This window comes from Chiloscyllium plagiosum, unplaced genomic scaffold, assembly GCF_037043375.1.
Source record: "Chiloscyllium plagiosum isolate Xiang-an unplaced genomic scaffold, Cpla_swu_hap1 HiC_scaffold_49, whole genome shotgun sequence".
Classification (NCBI taxonomy): Eukaryota; Metazoa; Chordata; class Chondrichthyes; order Orectolobiformes; family Hemiscylliidae; genus Chiloscyllium; species Chiloscyllium plagiosum.
This window is the reverse complement of record NW_028270187.1, coordinates 19954017-19972827: the sequence shown is the minus strand read 5'-3', so window position 1 is coordinate 19972827 and position 18811 is coordinate 19954017. Positions and strand designations below refer to the sequence as shown.

Genomic DNA, 18811 nt, shown 5'->3' with positions numbered 1-18811 from the left:
CAAGATCTTGTGCTTAAACAAAGGAGACTACAATAGGATGAGGCAGGAGTTGGCTAATGTAAACTGGAAGCAAAGTCTTCACCTTGGGAAAGTTGACGGACAATTTTTTGAAGTGCTCAGCAAAAGTAAATATCAATGAAAAGGGAGGACTGTAGGAAAATCAGGCTGGGCATGGATACGGTAAATAGAGAAGATATTTGCCTGTAATGGGGGAGTACAGAACTAAGGGACTGGGAGGGAGGGTAGGCAGACAGGATGTGTGTGGACCGAGAGACTGGGGGACAGAGGGGGGTGAGACAGAGAGAGGGGGGCGGCGGCACAGAGAGGGGGGCGGCACAGAGAGGGGGGCGGCACAGAGAGGGGGGCGGCACAGAGAGGGGGGCGGCACAGAGAGGGGGGCGGCACAGAGAGGGGGGCGGCACAGAGAGGGGGGCGGCACAGAGAGGGGGGCGGCACAGAGAGGGGGGCGGCACAGAGAGGGGGCGGCACAGAGAGGGGGCGGCACAGAGAGGGGGCGGCACAGAGAGGGGGCGGCACAGAGAGGGGGCGGCACAGAGAGGGGGCGGCACAGAGAGGGGGCGGCACAGAGAGGGGGCGGCACAGAGATTGGTGTGGACAGAAAGTGGGGATTAGAGAGGAGGGGAACAGACAGGGGGAACGGGGTGTTGCGGCTGACAGAAAGGGGGAACAGGCCAGGGAGCGGGGAGGGAAGAGGGGGCAGGGGGAACAGGCCGACGGGGGTGGGGGGTCGGGCGTGGGGACAGGCTGACGTGGGGGGGGGGAACAGGCCGACATAGAGGGGGAATGGACAGAGTGGGGGAGATGGGGGGCGCGGGGAGCATACAGTGCGGGGGGAGACGGGGGGAACAGAGGGGGAAGATGGAGAGTTATGTTATACATCTAAAACTCAACCCTGTTCCTGTTTTCTCCTCCTCACCTTAATTCCCTCTGAAGGGTTCAGAGCAACTGTATAGTTCTTGGAAAGTGGAATTTCAGGGAGATCAGGTACCGAACGTGGCATTTGGGACACTAACATTAAATGGAATGTGCTGATCAAAAAGTGGACTCTGGTTTGATTCCACTCTCTGTGTGGTGTTTGCACATTCTCCCCGTGTGTCTGCGTGGGCTTCCTCTGGGTGCTCTTAATTTCCTACCACAATTCCAAAGACATGCAGGTTAGCTGGATTAGCTTTGGGTAATGGTAGGTTACAGAGTTAGGGTGGAATACTGTTCCGATGGTTGGTATGGTCTCATGGGCTGAAAGGCCTGCTTCCACACTGTGGGGATTCTATCACTGAGTATAGGGGTTAGGAGGTCAAGTTGTGGCTGAGTAGGGCATTGATGAGGCCAGTTTTAGAATACTGCATTCAATTGTGTTCTCCCTGATTTCAGAAAGATGTTACCAGAATAGGACTCAACCTCTTAATGACAAGTTCTTGTGAAGTGTTGACAGACAAACAGACCATGCAGTGTGGGTGGATAGTTCCTTGAAAGTGTGGTTGTAGGTAGACAGGTCGGTGAAGGTGGTGTTTGGTATGCTAGCTGTTATTGGGCAGTGCATTGAGTAGAGAAGTTGGGAGATCATGTTTTGGTTGTATAGTTTATTGGCTCGGCCACTTTTGGAATCCCCATACTGCTTTCAATTCCAGTCTCCCTGCTATAGGAAAGATGTTGGGAAACTTGCAAGAGTTCAGAAAGGTTTTTACCAGTATTGGCACATTTGAACCGTAGGGAGAGGCTGAATAGGTTGAGGCTATTTCCCTGCAGCACTGGACAGGTTAGGTGGCTTTATCGAACTTTATAAAATTATGAGCAGCAATGATAGGGTGACGAGTCATGGTTTCTTTTTTCCCAGGGTAGGGGAGACCAAACAAATGTGAATCTTTTTTCCAATGTGGAAATGACAAATTCTAGAGGAGAGATGGCAAGTTTAAAGGAAATGAAAACTGAAACAACTGAAGATGCTGTAAACCAGGAAGAGAAACAAAAGTTTCTGGAAAAGCTCAGCTGGTCTAGCAGCATCTGTGAAAAGAAATTAGAGTTAACGTATCTGAGGAAGGGTGACCAGACCCAAAACTTTAACTGATTTTTCTTCACAGATGTTGCATGACCTGCTGAGCATTTCCAACAGCATCTGTGCAAGGTTAACGGGACTGTTTGGAGTATATACCTGAGAGTAACTGTACAAAGTGTGAGTGAGACCACATCTGGAGTAATGACAGAGGTTTTGGTCCCTTTATTTAAGGAAATACATTATTTCATCAGAGGCATTTCACACAACATTGACTGGGATGAACCCTGGTTTGCAGGGATCATCTTTTTAAGAAAAGGCTGAAGAAGACTCTACTCACTGGATTTGGGAAGAATGAGAGGGAATCTCATTGTAACATGGAGGATTCTGAAGGAGTTGACAGCGTAAATACTGAGCGGATGTTTCCCATCGTGAGGGAGTCTGGAACCAGATTCTGGGATAGTCGCGGAATCACGGGTTCTGCTTTGGATTCATCAAGTTAAGGTGACACTGACATGGGTCAGGGGTTTCAGTAACAATGGAGCTGGGGTGAGGTGGAGATAAGCAACATTTTAAGAGTTTGAAATTCCTGGTGTTTGTGATTGTGTAGATATCTGATCAGAAGGTCACCTTGGGGTCAGATATGAGAGCAATGTTGTGAAGAGTGTGGTTCTGTCTCAGATAGTTTCCAGGGAGAGGGAGGGGCTCTGCATTAAGGGAAAGTAATTTGTAATAGCAACTGAAGACAATGGGTTTAACCATTGCAACGTTCCACTGAAGGAAACTGCAGCCAATCACGTAGTGGAAGTGTGATGAGCAGTTTGATAACTGAGTAATGGAGAAGGATGATGGGGAGGGAGAGCTGGGCATTGTCAGTGTACATGTGAAACCTAACACGGTGCTTTTGGACAATGTCACCTCCTGGCAATATGTAGGTGAGAAACAGGAGGGACCAAGGAATGATCCTTGAGGGACACCAAATACAAGGAATTCTGAAAGGAAAGGGAGAGTCGGGATGGAGTAGGTTTTTGCAACAACGGTGGGGTCAAATATTAGTTTGTAGCAGAATGGGAGAGAAGGACATAACCAGAAAAGACAGACAGATATAACAAGGAAAAATATGTGATTTGGTGAGGGGGAGTGATGAGGAGGAGGAGCAGCCCAACTCCAAAAGCACTATTCCTACATTAGTGACATCACCCAACCCTCAGCTCATTTACTGAAATACTCGTCCATCCCTGTGTTATCTCCAGACTTCATTATCCAAACACACTCCTGGCCAGCCTCCCACATTCAGCTTACATGCAATCTCAAGATTATCTCAAATCCTACTGCCCAAGTGTTCACTTGTACCAAAACTTGTTGATCCATCAAACGGCTCCTATTAACAATCAACAATTTAAAATTCTCACCCATGATGTAATTCCTGGCTGTGAACATCCCTGTCTCCCTGCACCACACAACCTGTGAGACCCCGACAACTCATTTTCTTTCAGACTCCCAACGATGAGTTTATTCATTGCTTCACCTGTCTGGCTGTTTCTACTGTTGCCAAGGCAACACGGTCTGGAATTCCCATCCGAACGTCCTCAGACCTGCTTTCCTCCTTTAAGGTATTCCTGAAAACCAGTTTGTTTGGCAATACTGTTGATCACCTGACCTAATATCCCCATCTTGGCCTTATGTCAGAAGTTCTCAATAGTATTTCTGTGGAATTATAAACATGATAAAAAAAACAAACTGTTGTTGATTTGCACATACATTGTCAACCCTTCACTGTCGCTGAGTGAATAATCTATAACAGCTCTTACCCAACCAAATTGTGGGAGCACCTTCACCACACGAATTGCAGCTGTACAACGAAGTCAAACATCACCTTCCCCCCAGGCAAAGGGGCTTTAGCACCGATCAATGGTATCTGTGGAGGGAGAAACACACAGTTGATATTTCAGGGATTGCAAAATGCATTATAGGGAGGGGAAATGGTGCAGAATTTGGATTTTGAAATTTGTGTTTTACCATGTGCACTAAGTTCTATAAAACCTCTCATCCCATACCATGAAAATTTCCTCCTCTTCCTGGTCAATATGTCCTTCCTTTCCCCTACCCTTCACCTTCACACGTTACCAATGCCTTGGCCACAACAACACTATGCTGTCAGTGAAGTTTATCACATGGTTGAGTATTGTCCCGCCCCTCATTCACTCCGATTGGTTGAAGGACAAACTAGCACTTCGAGCCCCCGTTCCCCCACTCTTATTGGTCATGCGCTGACATCAATTATCCGAGGCACATTGTGTGCTGGAGCATGCTCAGTGCTTCCTGCTTTTACTGCTGTTCATCAGGTATGAGAGAGAGAGACAGGGCTCATCCCTGTTTCTCCTGATGTCAGACAATAACAACAACTACCTGCCTTGTATGGAGCCTTTCACTTTGACAAATCTCCTAAAATGCTTCACGAATGCTGGAAACATTGATTCAAGAGAATGATTTTTAGATACATCTTTAAGGCGGACAGAGGGGGTTCGGGAGGATATTTCAAAGGTTTGTGTCCTCGTCGGTTCCAATCGTGGAGTGATATAGGTGGGCAACAGCTTACAATGGAGACAGTTAGTGGCTAACCATAGGTTAACAACCTCATGTCACAGTCCCCTACCCCACACACCAGTCCTTGTTCTCACAGCCTGCCATTATACACTACCTATGGTTAGTCACTAACAGTCTCCATTAACAACTAGTCACCCTCCCCCAGCCAGATCGTTATCCTTTATCCAACTGTTCCTCTCACTCTATCCCCACCTATCCTTTACTCCTTTTATCCTCCCCCCACACTATCTGCACATAAACTGACTTTTTTTTCAGAGTAACATCTGTTCTGTGGAAGGGACACTGGATCATAAACTTTAACTCTGATTTCTCTTCACAGATACTGCCAGACCTGCTGAGCTTTTCCAGAACCTCGTGGTTGTTGTTTCTGATTTTTATCTTCCGCAGTACTTTTGGTTCTAATTTACTGGGCGTTTGTAATTCAGCTCCAACAGCCTCTGTCCCAGAGTCTGCTGTCTCTCCCAACCCCAAACAGTGACACTGCACCCACACAGCTCATGGACTGGTGTTGTCTTGCTGGCCACACCCCTCATTCAATCCCATTGGCTGCAGGACCACACAGACTCTCCTCCCATTGGTCTGGAGCTGCCATCAATCAACAGGGCCCTATTGTGATGAGTGTGGAGGGCTCATCCCTCTCTCTGCCCTGGGATGAGCTTCATCATTCACAGTGAATGGGGCAGTATCACAGAGCACTGGGGCCGGGGGCTATTCAGCCCATTGGGGCTGTACTCTCTCCCACTGGAGATGCTGCAAATCTGTCCCAAGTTCCCTCCCATGTGCCCATAGCCCCCCAAATCTTTCCTTAAGTAAAATTCCAAGTCTGTTTCAGAAAACCTGCTGAATCTATCGTTCAGACTGTTCCAGATGCTCAGAACTTACTGAGTAAAATAGTGTTCACATTATCACCTTGTATTATTTACCAATTACTTGAAAGTAGTTACTAAAAATTGTGACATCGTTAACAATTCCTCTCTCTCTCTCTACAAATTCAAAACCTTGGAACCAAATCTGTACCAGATCAAAATCACTGCTTCACCTTCTCAGCTCCCAGGATAATTACCTGTGCTTCACCCAGCTCTCCACAAAATAGAGGAATGCATCTTAATTTATTAAATCAAAGAAACAGACCTTTGGTCCAATTTGTCCATGCCAACGAGGAATCCTAAACTAATGGATTCCCATTTACCATCTATTGGCCTGCATCCATCAAAACCCTTCCAATTCATGCACCCAATTGGAAGCCTTTTAAATGTTGTGATTTTATCAGCCTCCACTACTTCATCTGGTAGCTCCTCCCATACACACACCGCACTCAGCTTGAAAACATTGCCACTTAGATCCCTTTTCAATCTTTGCCCTCTCAACTTAAACCCACGTGCTCTAGTTTTGGATCCACCTAGCCTGAGGAAAAAGGACACCAGCTGCTCAGCTTATCAACGCCCCTCGTGATTTTATAAATCTCTCAGAAGTCACCTCTCAGTCTTTGACTCTGCAGAGAAAATAACCACAGCCTATTCAGCCTCCCCCTGTTGCCCAAATCATGCCAAGTTTCACAACATCCTTCCCAGAACAGGGAAATTCAAACTGAAAACAGAATTCCAGAAGGTGCTTAATCAACGTCCTGTTCAGCCACAATATGACATCCCAGCTTCTGTATTCAATGCATTGACCAATAACGGAGAGCGTTAATGGAGTCCCATTTGCCAGCAGTTCACCCTTAAGCCTCTAAAACCTTTCTCTTTATGTACCCAATCAAATGCCTTTTAAATGCTGCAATTGTACTAGCCTCCACCACTTCCTCTGGCAGTTAATTCCATAGTTGCAATGCCCTCAACATGAATAAGATGCCCCTCAGATCCCTTTTAAATCTTTTCCCTCTCATCTTAAGCCTGTACCCTCTAGTTCTGGACCCACCGAACATGGGAAAACGTCCCTGACTGCTCACCTTATCCATGCCCTTCATGATTTTATAAGATCACCTCTCAGCCTCCAACACTCCAGGGAAAATAGTCCGAGCCTATTCAGCCTTTCCCAATAGCTCAAACCTTCCAACCCTGGCAAAATCCTTGCAAATGTTTTCTGAACCCTTTCAAGTTTCTCAACATTATTCCAAGAACATGGAGATTGGAACTGAAAACAGAATTCTAGAAGGGCCTTAATCAGTGTCCTGTCCAGCCACAATATGACGTCACAACAGCTGCATTCAATGCATTGACCAATAATGGGGAGCATACCAAATGCTGCATTCACTACCCCGCCCACCTGTGACTCGACTTTCAAGGAACTAGGAACCTGCACTCCAAGGTCTCTTTGTTCAGCAATGTTCCCCAGGAATTTACATTAAGTGTATAAGTCCTGTCCTGATTTGCCTTTCCAAAATACAACAGCTCACATTTATCTAAATTGAACTCCGTCTGCCATTCCTTGCTCCAATGGTCCATCTGATCAAGATCCCGTTGTATTCTGAACTAAACTTCTTCACTGTTCACTACACCTCCAATTTTCGTGTCTCCTGTAACCGTCCTGACCATGTGTCATATATTCACATCCAAGTCATTTATTTAAGGGCCCAATATCCATTCTTGCAGCACACTGCTGCTCACAGAAATCCAGTCCGCAAAGCAACCTTCCATCATCCTCTGTCTCCTTCCTTCAAGTTTTGTAATGACTTTCTCTCCCTGAATTCCATGTTATCTAACCCTGCTAACCAGTCTGCTTTGTGGAACCTTGTTGAATGTCCACATAGCCAACATTCACCGCCTGGATTAATCAATTTTCTTTGTCACTTCAAAACACTCACTCAAGTTCGTGAGACATAATTGCGCATGTCCAAAGCCACATCATTCCTTACCTTTCCAAATAGATGGATATCCAGTCCCTCAGAATCCCTTCCAACAACTTGTCTGCCACTGACTTCAGGCTCACTGTTCTCTTTTTCCATGGCCTCTCCTTACCACCTTTTTAAAAATAATGGCACCTCACTCGTCGCTATTAACGATACAAATATCTCAGGAGAGGCCCAACAATCACTTCCCTAGTTTTCCAGAAAGTTCCAGGATACACCTGATCAGGTTCCAGGGCTTTATCCACCTTGATGTGATTTAAGACATCCAGTACCACCTCTTCTGTCACATGGACAATTTTCAAGTTATCACTGTTTATTTCTCCAAACTCTTGAGCTTCCATATACTTCGCCAGTAAAAATGAAGTGGAATATTTGCATATCTTTCGCACCCCCTGTGGTTCCATAGACAGCCTTGTTGACCTTTAAGGGGACCTATTCTCTGGTCCAGTTAATCTTTTGTCTGTGATATATTTGTTTAATCACTTTGGATTCTATTCCAGGACATCCCAGAAAGGCCTACTTCATGGACCATAATTTTCCTCCGACTTGATCAACAATGCCCTCCAACACATACCCTCCACTTCCAGCACCTGTGCCTTTACCCCACCCCTCCAGCCACAACAAAGAATATAACCCTGCGGTCTTCACCTTCCACCCACTAACCTCCAGATACAGCGCATTAACCTCTGTTATTTCTGATAAAGAAAGTCAGACCCCACCACCAGAGACATATTTCCCTCCCCAACCCTATATGTGTTCCCTAGAGACCACTCCCACTGCACCTCCATGTTCGGTCCACACCGTCCCACCAACCCATGCTCCACACCCTTGACCCTCCCTTGCCGCCATGGGAAATGTAAAATGTGCGGCCACACCTCCCTCTGACCTCTGTCCAAGACCTCAAAAGGATCTTTTCACATCAGGCAGAGATTTGCCTGCACATCCCAAAACCTCATATACTGCATCTGGACACTATGGGAAATTTAACATGGTTTATCCAACTAACCTACATATCTTTGGACTGTGGGAACAAACTGGAGCACCCGAAGGAAACCCTTAAACACTGGGGAAAATGTGCCAACTTGAACACAGGCAATTTCCCGAGGCTGAAATCAAACCCAGGTCCCTGGTGCTGAGGAAGCAGCGCTAACCACTGAGCCACAATACTGTGGGATCTTTGGTGATGATGTGCTGCCCCACTGATACCTCGGTCACTCACCCTGTCTCATTTCCTAACTGGCAGTGATGACGGAGTGAAATTATCGCTAAACAGTTAATCCAGAGACCCAGATAACGTTCTGGGGACCCGGGTTTGAATCCCATCACGGCAGATTTTGGAACGTGTATTCAATAAATATCTGGAAAAATAATCTAGTGACGACACGGAATCCATTGTCAATTGTTGGAAAAACCCATGTGGTTCACTCACGACCTTTAGGGAAGGAACATACCATCCTTACCTGGTCTGGTCTGCATGGGACTCCAGACCTATAGCAACGTGGTTGACTCTTAACTGCCCTCTGGGTAAACGCAGCAATAAATACTGGCCGAGCCAGTGACAGCCTCATCCTGTGAATGAGTAAAGAAAACAGGTCAGGTTTTGTTCCTTCTCTAGTAGGTACATCCTACAAACTGAATCTGAAACGTTCTCGTACACACTGAACAAATACCTTTCCATCCAAGCCCTTAACAGTACAGCACTCCGAGGCCATGTTGGTAAAGTTAAAACCCCTTATCATTGTATCCATATTATTCTTACAGATAACCGAGGTCTCCTGGTAACATTGTGTCTCAATTCCCCGCTGACTATTGGGACAGAGTCTATAATACAATCCCAGTAAGATGGTCATCCCTTTCTTATTTCTCAGTACCAACCAAATAAATTGCCTGGATGTACTCCCAGGAACATCCTCCCGAAGCCGAAGCATAATGTTATCCCTAATCAAAAACACCTCTCGGTTGGCCCCTTTCTATCCTTGCTGTAGCATCTATACCCTGGAACATTAAGCTGCTAGTCCGATCCATCCCTGAGTGATGCCTCTGTAATTGCTGTAATATCCCAATGCCATGTTCAAAACCATACCCTGAGCCCACCTGCCTGATCTGTCAGGTCTCTTGCACTGAAATAAATGCAGTGCTACTGGTCCGTCGCACCTCTTTCTGGGACTTGCTCTTGCCTGCCTTGACAGTCTGACTGGTGAACACTACCAGCCTCAGGCCCACCTCTTTTCTCACTATCTCTTTAGGAGTACCCCGACTCCCTCACAGGTTTAATGCCTCCCGAGTGGCACTAGAAAATCTCCCTGCTCGTCAGGGCCCCATGCTTTCCCCTTCGTATGCAATTGGTACCAATGTAAAATGTCCTCCCACTGGTTATTTTCCGTTTTGAGAATATTCTGCTCCCTCTGTGAGACATCCTTGACACTGGCACCAGGGTAGAACCACCCCATTCTGATGTCTCACTGTCAGCTGCAGAAATGGCAGACTGTGCCCCTGACTGGAGAGTCCCCTATCCCCATCGATCGTATGGAACTGGACATACCTCATTATGTTAGAAGTCAGTCTCAGTACCAGTAACTTGGCTGTCAGTGCTACATTCCCCTGAGAGTCTATTACCACCTACACTTTCCAAAACAGAATGCTTGCCTGAGATGGGGATAGCCACAGGAGACTCCTGCAGTACCGACCCCCCCCCAGCTTTCCTGGCGGTAACCCATCTACCTGACTGTATCTGCAGTATCCTGCAATCCTGAGACTGCCACCTATCACACCCCCGGCTCCTGTCAATTCCTCACTGCCTTTAATCACTCCTCCACCAATCCATGCGATCCAATAGGATTTGCAATCACACTTGCTGCAGACATAATCATCAGGATCATTGAAACTCTCCCTAATCTCCCCCATACGACAGGAACAGCACGCCAATCTACAACAGGCCATCTCTCCGCCTTAACAATCTGCAGACCAAGACAAAGGCACAGGCTTACTGCTCGAAAAATACTGCCAGAGAATAACTTAATGCTTACGGTTCATATCTTAAACATTTAATCAAGAGACCATAAGACTTTAAAAAGAAATACTTACCTGATTCACGATTGTAGTCGGTTTTATTTTATAAAATCTAAGATTGATATTTGAAGAGACTGAAACTCACCGAGCTGATTCCCGGCTCTGAGTACTTCCAAGGGTGAGGTCTCTCTGAGGGCAGCTGTGAAATGTCTCTGTTTCTCTTCGCTGCCCACTCCATTTCCAGAGAGGTTTTTAACTTCACAGCAAGTCAGCTTAGAGAGGTCACTGCTTGGTTTTATTCACTGGGGGTTGCCTTTGCTGCCCAGACCAGTATTTATTGGCCATCTATACCTGTCTTGGATAAAGTGGTGGTGAACCGCCTCCCTGAAATGCTGCAGTCCATGTACACCACAGTGATGTTTGGACAACAATCCCCCTCTGGCCCCACAACCCTCCCCGTCTCTGTAATCCCCCTCCGGCTTCAGAAATTACATGTCCATGGCATAAGATTTTTATTTGGATTCATTTTTAATAACCCCCCCCCCCAAAAAAAAGTGAAATTTTTAGCCCCCCCAAAACATTCTGTTGATTGACCTTTCGGAGAGGCTGACACATGGACGTTGCAGTATTTTATCTCAAATTGTACTCGTAGAAAGATGGAACTTTCTTTTAAACATTGCTATGAAGGGAGGCAATGGATTAATGGTATTCCTGTCAGATGAGTGATGTGTACAATGTTCCGAGGATTAGGGTTAGAATCCCAACATGGCTGATGGTGGTATCGGAATTCAATACAATATATAATGAAATGGCGAATGATGACCATGAAACCATTTTGTCAATTGTTAGAAACCCTTCAGGTTCACTAATGTCCTGTAGGGAAGGAAACGGTCATCCTCACCTGGTCTGGCCAACATGTGACTCCAGACCCACAGCAATGTGGTTAACTCTCAACTGCCCTCAGGAAAAGTACTTTAAAAACTGTTAACAAATACTCCGCAGGTGTCACTTAAAAACTGGCTGTTCCCATTGGGACTGTGAATTTCTGAACAGCCTGAACTAAAACTAGTTTCAGCTTCACCTGCTCCCTGTCCCACCTCACTGTTTACACCCAACTCCAAAACACTCTCATTGAGCCAAGTAGCCCTCACAGTGCAGCGCTGTCATTTTCATTGTCTGCTCACACCTACACAGCCCTCAGCCTCCTGTACTGTTCCAGTGTATCTCAATGGGAGCTCAGGAACAGCACCTCATCTTTCAATTCAGACCTTTGTAACCCCAGAGTCAACATGGACGTCAGTAGTTTCTGAATGAATAGACTGTTGTCAGAAGCTGGAACATTCCACCTGAAAAGGCGCTGGATTTTGTGTCCAAAAGGACTTTTAATGGGAAGCTTACAGGTAATTGAAAATATGAAGTTCACTGGTTAACATCATGAAGTGGGTGATTGGGTATAAATCTGAGAGTTCTCACAAAGAGATGACGTGTAAGTTAGATAAATCTGTGCTTCCTCTCAGGCCAATATCTCCTTTCTCAGCTGCAGAGGCCAGAAGAGAGCACATACCCAAAGGGTGATCCAACCATGAATTTGTACATCTTTCTGCTTGACAAAAATATTGGAGATATTATCCCACAAACAGAACAGACAAATCTTTCTCCTTCCACAGTTAAATTCCAATGATATTCAGATCCTGATGACTCCAATGACTGTAAAAACTTGCTTTTGAGATCCCAGCCTCCATTATTCTGATTTAATATCCTATGAAATGAATTCACAAAACAAAACTCACAGTCAGTATAGGAAAAATATAAAAACATATTTTTCTCTTCATATGTGCTTGATGTGTAAATGCCTCTCTTCAATTCGTACCCCCCCCATCCGAGGAAGGGGACATGCACATACGCCTCACTGTTCCTTGCCCCCAATAAAAATGGCGGCCATACCTCAGGGCCTATTACCACCTAAAGACCGCAGCCAGTTTCCCATCTGCTGCAAACTCGAGACTAAGAGTTTCTAATTCAGATTTACAAACCGCACAGAGTGCAATTAAAACTTCCCAGTCTAAAGTGACTCATTATCTCCCTGTCTCTGAGGCCACTCTCCCCTTCCCTGTTTGTGTCTCACACATTCAACAACGGCCGAGTCTCGTGGCACTGCATCGGCTGGTTACTGGTGACGTGTCATCCCACTGGCCACGCCCCTCATTCACTCCCATTGTTTGGATGACCAGCTGGTTCCACTTGGTCCACCAGTCCCACCATGTTTTCCTATTGGTCCGAAGCTGCCATCAATCAGCTGGACCCCATTGTGAGGTCAGTGGTGGGATCCTCCCCCTGTCTGAATCACACCCAGAAGGTGTGTGGATGGTGTCAATCAGGAACAACAAGCAGAAGGTGCTGGGAAAGCTCAGCATCTGGGAACAGAAATCTGTCCAGTGGCCCTTTCTCTGAACCGATGGGAGCAGGGAAAATTAGAATCTTGACAGCATGAAAACAGGCTAATCGGTCCAAAACGTCCACAGCGTCCCTCCGAAGGGTACCCCACCCAGACCCATTCCCCTACCCTACTACTGTATATTTCTCCTGTTTAATGCACCTAACCTACACATCCCTGAATATTATGGGAAATTTAGCTTGGCCAATTCAACTAACCTACAGATATTTGCACTGCAGGAGATAGGGGTTAAAGTGTAAATAACAGGGAAGGACAGAACCCAAAGAGAGACTGAAACATTTGGAAAGAAAAATGAGTTGATTACGATCTGGCCGGGAGGGTGCATAGCTGTTAATGGAGGGGACAGGAACCTGTGTCTGGCAGCATCCCAGTGGAGGTGGCAGAAATGGCGGCTGATGATCTATGTCCTGCTACAAAAACAGACCCCGAGCTTCCAGCTGCCTGCCACTTTAACACACGAGCCTGTTCCCTATCTCATGCTTACTGTTGTGTTCCAGTCAAGCCAGAACATACCAAATGGCCCCGTATTTCAAGGACTGCAATTTCCCCTCCCATGTGGTCAATACCATCCAATGTATCTCCTCAACTTCCTGCACCTCTGCCTTTGAAACCCACACATCCAACTGCAACAAGGATAGAACCCCCCCACCAAGTCCTTACCTTCCACCCACATACAACACATCATCTTCGATCATTTCCACCAGCTACAATCAGACTGCACCACCAGATTCTTAAGGGGTTTGACAGAATAAATACTGATGTGTCTGAGGGTAAATACTGAGAGGGGAGTCTGAAACCAGATTGTGAGCCAGTCACAGAATCAAGGGTTCTGCTCTGGGTTTGTCAAGTTTAAGGCAACACAGGCATGGGTAAGGGGTTTCAGTAGCAATGGAGCATGGGTGAAGAGGAGATAAGCAACGGTTTAGAGATTGGAATTCCTGGTGTTTGGGATTGTGTAGATGTCTAATCAGAAGGTCAGTTTCGCGTCAGATATAACAGCAGTATTGTGAAGAGTCTAGTTCTGCCGAATAGTTCCCAGTGAGAGGGAGAGGCTCAGCAGTAAGGGAAAGGAATTTGTCAGGCAACGGGTTTAACCATTACAATGCTTCATTGGAGGAAACTGCACCAAAGCGAAGAGTGGGAATGTGGTAAGCAGTTTGATAACTGAGTAACAGTGGAGTAATGGAGAGGGATGATGGGGAGGGAAAGCTGGGCAGTGTCAGTGTACATGTGAAACCCAACATGGTACTTTTGCACAATGTCACCTCCTGGCAGTATGTAGGTGAGATAAAAGAGGGGGCAAGGATAGATCCACGAGGGACACCAAATGCAAGGAATGCAGAAAGGAAAGGGAGAATGGAGATGGAGCAGCATTTTCCAACAACCGTGAGGTCAAATGTCAGTTTCACAAAATGGGAGAGAAGGACATAACCAAAAAAGACAGAACAAGGAACAATGTCTGTGAATCGGTGAGGGGGACTGATGAGGAGGAGTAGAAAAGAGAGTTGGAAAGTCTATGGTTCAGTGAGAATAGGGTAAAGGGTCAAGATGAGCTCTGCTAAGGCTTGACATGAGATGAGATGGGAGATAGATGTAGGTTTGGACAAAAACCAGGAACACCACGTGAGGCAGTTTGACTCCGTGGGCTATTGGGAGGGAGGGAAGCAGCAGATCGGATTGTCTCAGTCTTAGTGACAGAGAAAATCCATGCGCTCCAAACTCTTGTGGATGGAGGAGACAGGATGATGGACAGTGTTTCACAAAGAAACAAAACATGGGTAAGTGATAGTTAAAGTGAGTGAACAAACCTAATGTATTTAAATTTTATCCAAAATATTAAAACAAATGACTGAAGTCCTGATTCGAATCCCATCTTGTCAGTTGGTGGAATCTGAATTCAAGAAAAAATAACTGGAAATAGGAATCTCCTGATCTCCATGGAATCATTGTCAATGGCAGAAAAAGTCCTGCCAACCTGACAGTGACCCAGCCAGATACTCACTGTATTAATCATAGCAAAGTCTCATCAAAGGAATGAAACTGGATGGATCACTCGGCATTTAAGAAGGCACCAGAAAATACAACCACAGAATCAGCCCTCTCGATGGTGCAACGTCCTCCAGACTAACATCTGGATTTTGGTGCCAACGTCTGCAGAGCTGTCTCACAGACCAATCAGGGAACAGCCTGAATTTCATACTCATGAAATCAACGTTTACAGACAATGACCAGACACCACCATCATCATCCCAAGATATTGAGATTGTGGTGATGGAAGAGCACAACAGGTCAGGCAGCATCTGAGGAGAAGGAGAACCGACGTTTCAATACTCAGCCCTTCATCACCCTGACCCGCTGTGCTTTTCCAGCGCCAGACTCTTGACTCTGATCTCCAGCATCTGCAGTCTTCACTTTCTCCTGAAATCTCTGGATATGTCCTGTCCCACCGGCAGGACAGACCAGGCAGAGGTGGTGGCACAGTGGTGTACAGACAGGGAGGATTTGCCCTGGGTGTATACAGCATTGGCTCCGTAGAGCAGGAAGTCTCATGGCTCCTGCTGATTACCACGTCCCGTCCTCCCACGGCTGATGGATCACTTCTCCTATATGTTGAACAACATTTGCAGGAAGCACTCAGGCAATAAAATGGTGTCAAACTTACTCTGGGTACAGGATTTCAATCTCCACAATCGAGACTAGCTCTGCAACAGAATTACTGACTGAGCTGGCCAGGTCCTAAAGGACATAGCTGCTCAACTGAGTCTGCAGCGGGTGGTGACGGAACCAACAAGAGTGTAAAACATACTTGATCTCATTGTATGAATTGACCAGCTGCAGATATATCTTGCCATAACAGTGACCATCACACATTCCTTTTGGAGACAAAGTCTTGTCTTAAAGTTGAGAAAAACCTCCATCGTGTTGAGTGACACTGTCACCATTCTAAATGGGACAGACTTCGAAGAGATGTACGATCTCAAACTGGGTATCTCTGTGGGACATCAACAGCAGCAGAACTGTACTCCAGCACAATCAGTAATCTCATGGGTTTGTAAGTCCTGCTCTCACCCACCACAATGGACAGTAAAGGAGGGCATGCCATGAACAGCACCAGGCAGATCTAAAAATGAAGTGCCAACCTGGTGAAGCTAGCAAACGGAACTACCTGCATATCAAACAGCATCAGCAGCAAGCAACAGAGCTAAGTGATCCCACATCCAATGGAACAGATCGGAGCTCTGCAGTTCCGCCACACCCAGTTGTGAACAGTGATGGACAATTAAAGAACTCACTGGAGGAAGCATCACAGATATCCCCACCCTTACTGATGGAGGGGCCTCACACATCCATGCATCATACAAGATGACAGCATTTGCAGCAATCTGCAGCCAGAAGTGCAAAGTGGGATGATCCATCTCAGCCTTCTCCAGTGGTTTCTTACATCACAGATGTGAGTTTTAAGCCAGTTCGGCTGAATTTGAATAGAATCAAGAAATGGTTAAGTAGTGCAAAGGCTACAGGCCCTGCCAATATTCTGGCAATAATACTGATAGCTTGTGCTCCAGAACTTGCCACCCACCAAGTCACGTACTGCTCCAGCACTGGCATCTACCGACAATGTGGAACATTGCCCAGGGATGTTCAACACAAAAGCACAGGACAATCCAACCCAGGCAATTTCCCTCTGTCAGTCCACACTCGATCAGCAGTAAAGTGATGGAAGATGTCATTAACAGGGCTACCAAGCAGCAGCTGCTCAGCAACAGCCAGCTGAGCGACACTTGTTTTTGTCTCCACCAGGACCACTCAGCTCCCGATGGTGTTACCGCCCTGATTCACAATCTGGCAACCAGCTGAATCCCAGAGGCGAGGTGAAGGTGACTGCCCAGTGCCACTACAAGACCACTAGCTCGAGCTGATTCCACCCTTGTCTCAGCTCATACACTTTCAATCATCTTGTGTTATCTCCAGACTTCATTATCCAAACATACTCCTGGCCAGTTTCCCACATTCAACCTCACTGTAATCTCAAGAAAAACTAAATCTCTGCTGCCCAAGTGCTCCCTCGTACCAAAACGTGTGGATCCGTCAAAGGCTCCTATTCATAATCAACAACATTGAGCCACAGCGATGTACAGCATGGAAACAGATCCTTCAGTCCAACCCGTCCATGCCGACCAGATATCCCAATCCAATCTAGTCTCACCTGACACATCCCTCAGTTTAAAACTCTCACCCATGATTTAATTCCTGGTTGTGATCATCCCGAGATCGCTGCATCTCACACCCTTTGAGACCTCGAAAACCCATTCTGTTCAAGAGTCTCAATGACCTGTTAATTCATTACTTCACCTGTGTGGCTGCTTTTACAGTTGCCAAAGCAACAAGGTCTGAAATTCGCAGCTAAAATCTCACAGGTCTGCTTTCCCCCTTTAAGACATTCCTCAAAATCTGCTTATTTGGCAATGGTTTTGGTCATCTGACCTAATATCATCAGTCTCTGGCCTTATGTCTAAAGTTCCCAATAATATTTTTGTGAAAGTATAAGCAGGATAATAAAACTACAAACTGTTCTTGATTTGGACATTACCTTCAAATCATCACTGTTACTGAATGAATACTCTGTAATGTCTCTTACCCAACCACATTGTGAGAGCACCTTCACCACACAAACTGCAGCTGGACAAGAAAGTCAAACATTACCCTCTCCACAGGCAACAGGGATTTGGCATTAATCACTGGTGGCTGTGGAAGGAGAAACACAGTTGATGTTTCAGGGAGTGCAAAACGGATTACAGGGAATGAAAATGGTGCAGAATTTGATAGTTAGAAATGGAAGGAAAATGCACTTGCTTATTGGAAAAAAGAATTCTTGACTGTCAAAGATTTTCCAGAAAAAAATTAATAAGCAGCACATGATCTGAGGCTGGGCAGCAGTGAAAAATTAACTTACAAAAGTGTCTGTAAAAGTAATAGTAAAATACTAAACAGACCAATAATACACCTATTGTTCTAGATTGAGGAAGCGAGATATTGACAAAGTGGTCATGAGGAAGCCCAGAGATGAAGCAGAACAGTGTAAGCTGTTATGATCCCACAGTCATAGAGATGTATAGCACCGACACAGACCCTTCGGTCTAACTCATCCATGGAAACCAGGTATCCAAACCTAATCTATTCCCATTTGCCAGCACTTGGCCCATATCCCTGTAAATGCGTCCTCATCATATCATGTGTCTATTTAGATGCCTTTAACATGTTTTAATTGTACTAGCCTCCACTAATTCATCTGACAGCTCTTTCCACCCACTGCATGAAAGAGTTGTCCTTTAGGCCCCTTTGAGCCTTTATCCGTTCACCCTAAAGCAATGCCCTCTACTTCTAGACACTCCTACTCCAGGGAAAACACCTTGTTCATTTACTCTATTCATGCTCCTCATGATTGTATAAACCTCCATAACATCACCGCTCAGCCTACGGCACTCCAGGGAAAACAGCCACAGCCTTTTACGCCTCACACTAAAGCTCAAATCCTCCAACCCTAACAACATCCTTGTAAGTCTTTTTTGAAACCTTTCAAGTTTCACAGCACCCTTCTGATAGGAGGCAGGCCAGAACTGCACACAATATTCCAAAATTGGCTTAACGAATATCCTGTACAGCAACATGACCTCCCACATCCTCTCCTCAATGCTCTAACCAATAATGGAAAATATACTGAACACCTTCTTCATCATCCTATCTGCCTGCAACTTGACTTGCAAGGACAATGAATCTGCAATCCAAGGTCTCTATTCTGCAAACGTCTCCAGGGCCTTGCCATTCAGTGTACAAGTCCTGCCCTGATTTGCTTTTTCACCTCACATTTATCAAAATTAAA

At 45.9% G+C, this 18811-nt stretch overlaps 1 long non-coding RNA gene across 9 annotated transcripts in view; it reads right to left on the bottom strand.

The window, feature by feature from the left end:
• The window catches only part of LOC148135645 (uncharacterized), a 78614-nt gene that overhangs the window by 36392 nt on the left and 23411 nt on the right, over nt 1-18811 (bottom strand). For 7 of the 9 annotated variants that reach the window (XR_015755314.1, XR_015755313.1, XR_015755316.1 and 4 more), the window contains 2 exons: nt 8927-9035; nt 3823-3929 (listed from right to left, as the gene is read on the bottom strand). This is a non-coding gene — a long non-coding RNA (uncharacterized LOC148135645). Of the gene's footprint in view, nt 1-3822; nt 3930-8926; nt 9036-12039; nt 12235-18811 lie in introns of all 9 variants that reach the window. The other 2 variants (XR_015755318.1, XR_015755322.1) reach the window with 1 other exon arrangement.